This window comes from Octopus bimaculoides, chromosome 23 (assembly GCF_001194135.2).
Source record: "Octopus bimaculoides isolate UCB-OBI-ISO-001 chromosome 23, ASM119413v2, whole genome shotgun sequence".
In the NCBI taxonomy this organism is placed as follows: Eukaryota; Metazoa; Mollusca; class Cephalopoda; order Octopoda; family Octopodidae; genus Octopus; species Octopus bimaculoides.
Genome location: NC_069003.1, coordinates 30,807,418 through 30,812,353, shown reverse-complemented (window position 1 = coordinate 30,812,353; position 4,936 = coordinate 30,807,418). Strand labels below are relative to the sequence as shown.

The 4,936-nt window shown below is 37.0% G+C and overlaps 1 protein-coding gene across 4 annotated transcripts in view; it reads left to right on the top strand.

The window, feature by feature from the left end:
- The window catches only part of LOC106870412 (otoferlin), a 360,495-nt gene that overhangs the window by 196,749 nt on the left and 158,810 nt on the right, over positions 1-4,936 (top strand). The gene's annotated exons all lie outside the window — the stretch shown is intronic.

Below are 4,936 nucleotides of genomic sequence, written 5' to 3'. Positions count from 1 at the left end.
GTAAGTAAGGTTGGAGCAAAGAGGGCCATTGAGTGATGTGTGGTTTGGTAATGGTCTGGTGGCAGTGGTAGCAGGAGTGGTCGTGGTGGTGGTGGTATGGTGGAGGGAATAGGGGAAAAAAAGGGGAGAATTAAAATGGGACGAAATAGAAATGAAATAAAATAAAATAAAAAATTTCAGAACAGGGTGGGATGGAGTGGGGGGAATGAGGTTAAGAGTGGTTTCAATAAGTTCAGAGATAGAGAGAGAGAGAGAGATAGACAGACTGACAAACAGACAGATTAATAGCTACATAGATAGATAGATGGATAGATAGATAGCTAGACAAACAGACAGATAGATAGATAGACAGACTGATCGACAAACAGACAAACAGATAGATAGATAGATAGCTAGACAAACAGACAGATAGATAGATAGACAGACTGATCGACAAACAGACAAACAGATAGATAGATAGATAGATAGATAGATAGATAGATAGATAGATGGGTAGACAGGCAGACAGACAGATAGGTAGACACACAGAGGCAGACAGACAGATAAATAGACACAGAAAGAAAGAGAGATTGTGTGTGGGTAGAGAGAGAGAGAGAGAGAGAGAGAGAGAGAGAGAGAGAGAGTTGGGTGTGATTTGACTCAATACTTTGAATGACAGCTGAATAAATATTGTCCAACAAAAACAAGAACAAAGAAAAATTCAGAAATGTCCAATTAAGTTAAAAATAAAAATTTTTATTTTATTTTATGTTCTTGTTGTTTTGTTTTGTTTATTTGTTTATATTGATATATCAATCCTTCAAAGGACAACACAGCTGCCAAAAAACGCCTGAATTTTTCCTTATCTTTAATGAATAATAATAATAATAATAATAATAATAATAATAATAATAATAATAATAATAATAATAGTAATCATAGTAATGACAATATTAGCCACAGGGAACAATAATAACAATACTACTACTACTACTACTAATAATAATAATAATAATAATAATAATCATAATAATAGTAATGACAATATTAGCCATATGGAACAATAATAACAATACTAATAATAATGATAATAATGATGATGATGATGATGATGATGATTTCTTTTATTTGACCCCATGGTGAAGGACGAAGGGGACAATACAAAGACAGACATATAAAATGTTGGGGTTTACATATAATGGAATGATAAAAATAAAAAAAAAAGGTTAAAGGAAAAATATACATGATATACATTAAAAGGAGGGAAGCATACATAGTATATGAGAAGAAGAAGAAGAAGAAGAAGAAAAAGAAGAAGAAGAAGAAGAAGAAATGATGGGCTTCTTTCAGTTTCCATACACATGCCACGGGCACAAGTGCCAGAAAGGCGACATATATATATGTATATATATATAAGCCTTGTGAGTGAATTTGGTAGATGGAAACTGAAAGAAGCCTGTCGTATATATATATATATATATATATATATGACAGGCTTCTTTCAGTTTCCATTTACCAAATCCACTCACAAGGCTTTGGTCAGCTCGAGGTTATAGCAGAAGTCACTTGCCCAAGGTGCCATGCAGTGGGACTGAACCCAGAACCATGTGGTTGGTAAGCAAGCTACTTACCACACAGCCACTCCTGCATGTGTGTCAAATATCTGCCTTTTTTTTTTTTTTTTTCCCCCTCTGATGATAGCAGATGGCAGAAGGAGATCAGGGATAAAAATCACTGTTGGCAACTTGGAATCAACTTGCTGATATACCGAATAAAAAAAAAAATTTTTAAATGACAGAACAATAATAATAACAATAGCAGTAGGAAAACATAACAAGAGAAGAAGTGACAAGATTATTGGATGTTAATTCAACATCAGCAAAGAATTCCCAAGTCTGACACCTTTTTTAATTAAATAGCTGAAACATCAGTAGCACAGCCAACATGAGCAAGAGCATCAGAAGATTATCAGGGGCATAAGTGAACCATTCCACCACAAGCACCACCCTCATTATCTCAAGATGTTCCATAGCAGTAAAGAGCTGCAGGATTGCCAAAAATTGTTGACACTGCTACTGCTATAACTACAACCTCAACCACAACTAAACAATAGCAAAGCTACCTCAGACAGTTCAGTTAAACCGATACAAAGCAAATTGTTCACAAGGGCCCATAATATTGTGAAACAAGATAGCTGATGGGTTTATTTTGTTACTACTGGCTGTAGTGTCTGATAATTCTTTCTGATTTTGGCTCAAGACCAATCATTTTATGGAGGTAGGAGGTGAGTCAGTTATATTGGCCCCAGTACTTGACTAGCATTTTATTTTATCAACCCTGAAAGGATGAGAGGCAAAAAATCAAACCCAATAGCATTTGAACTCAGAATGTAAAACATATAGAAGAAATGCGGTTAAGTATTTTGTCCAGCTAATAATGCTGCTAATAATGCTAATAATGCTAATAATGCTGCTAATAATGCTAATAATGCTAATAATGCTAATAATGCTGCTAATAATGCTAATAATGCTAATAATGCTAATAATGCTGCTAATAATGCTAATAATGCTAATAATGCTAATAATGCTGCTAATAATGCTGCCAGTTTGCTCCCGTATAGTTTTTTGCTACTTTAAGAACAAGGGGGTAAATTTTGAAATTTTGGGGTGGGTCGTTGCTAGTGTCACCTGACTGGGTCCCCGTGCCAGTGGCACATAAAAGGCACCATGGTCGATGCCAGCCCCCACCCCAACTGGCTCCTGTGCTGGTAGCATGTAAAAAGCACCCACTGCACTCTCGGAGTGGTTGGCGTTAGGAAGAGCATCCAGCTGTAGAAACACTGCCAGATCAGATTGGAGCCTGGTGCAGCCTCCTGGTTTGCCAGTCCCCAGTAGGTGTGGTGGTGAGGGTAATAGTGATTTTAGTGGTGATACTGGTGGTCGTGATAATGGCGAAGGTCGTAGTGGTTGTAGTGGTTGTAGTAGTAGTGGTTATGGTGGTAGTAGTGATGGTGGTGATGGTAGTGGTGGTTGTGGTGGCAGTGGTGGTTGTGGTGGCAGTGGTGGTTATGGTGGTAGTGGTGATGATGGTGGTGGTGTTGGTGGTAGAGGTTTTAGTGGTTATAATTGCAGCGGTTGTAGTAGTGGTGGTGGTTGTGGTGGTGATGGTGGCAGTGCTACTGCTGCTGCTATTCTTGATGTCATTGTCAATATTCTTGTTTATCCTGTCGGCCCTTTGTTGCCTTCGCCTTGTCTCCAAAGCATTTAAAAGGTTTCATTAGCCTGTCTCTTTGGATTCACTGGAGCCATGCCTGACGCTGCTTCCATCTGGCCTTGTCTCATCATTTTATTCTTTTTACTGGCCAATTTCACAAAGCTGTGCTGGACAGCAACAATACATTGAATTTAAGGCAAATTTTTGGTTTTTTTTGCTTATTTACCTATACATTTATTTTAACATCTATTTTTAATTTATAGATGCAGGCGTGGCCGTGTGGTAAGAAACTTGCTTCCCAACCACATGGTCCTGGGTTCAGTCCCACTGCGTGGCACCTTGGGCAAGTGTCCTTAATTTACTATTCTTCGGCAAGAATAGTGTTGACAGTAACATTGAAGTTTCAGCCTGATGAAGGCTAAGCAGACCAAAACTTTGAAGTCACTATCAACATTATTATTGTTAACAAATAATAAATATTTACTCTACCAACTGTACTGAGTGATCCTTAATGTAAAACTATTTTATCATAACTTTACTTAAATACAACATTTTTTAATTTGTATATAAATTTATTTTACTTATATTTAATGTACATATTTATTTTACTGTTTATTTTTAATTTACTTATATATTTATTTTGATATATATCTTTAGTTTATCTATAAATTTATTTTAACATTTACTTTTATTTTGCCTATAAACTTATTTTAATCATCATCATCACCATTTAACGTCTGTTGTCCATGCTGGCATGGGTTAGATGGGTCAACTGGACTGGCATGCTGGAAGGCTGCGCCAGGCTCCATTCGGATTTGGCATGGTTTTCTATGGCTGGATGCCCTTCCTAATGCCAACCACTCCAAGAGTGTAATGGGTGCTTTTACATGCCAATGACACCGGATATATATTTTTAATTTATCTATAGATTTATTTTAACATTTATTTCTAATTCATATATTTATTTTAACGTTTATTTTTAATTTATCTATATGTTTATTTTAATATATTTTTAATTTAAATTTATATTTATCTTTAGATTTATTTTTATCTATCTCTTACCCTGCCTCAACTCTTGAAATGAAAACCCCTTCCAAACCCCCCACTAACCCCTGTCTCCCTGAAAGAACTATTTTAAGCGCACTAATTGATTGAGCACCATTCACTTCCACCACCACCACAGCTACACACCCTTCTACCATGTGTGTGGGGGGAGGTTGTGTGTGTGTATGTGTGTGTGTGTGTGTCTGTCTGTCTGTGTAAATACTTCGTTTAATCTACAGCTCTTTTCTCTGAAATGTTCCACAATTATTGTCATATTTGCCCTCACTGTAACTACTACTACTACTGCTGCTATTACTACTACTGTTACTACTACTGCTACTACTACTGCTAATAATGATGATGATGATGATGACAATCTACTACTGTCAGTACAACTACCAAAACCACCACCATTGCTTCCACCACCATCGCTTCTATCATCATCGTTTCCACCACCATCGCTTCCACCACCACTACTGCCACTACTACTACTACTACTACTACTACTTCATTTTTTCCCAGTTACATTATTTCTCTGGCCCCTTGTCTGCGTCTGGGACAATGTCTCATCCACTTCAGTTTCAGCTTGTTTTGCCCATTCCATTCCAACTGATTACATTAACTCTTCTTTGTGGGGCTTTTCTTCGAAAGCTGCAGTACACACACACACACACACACACACACACACACACACACACAC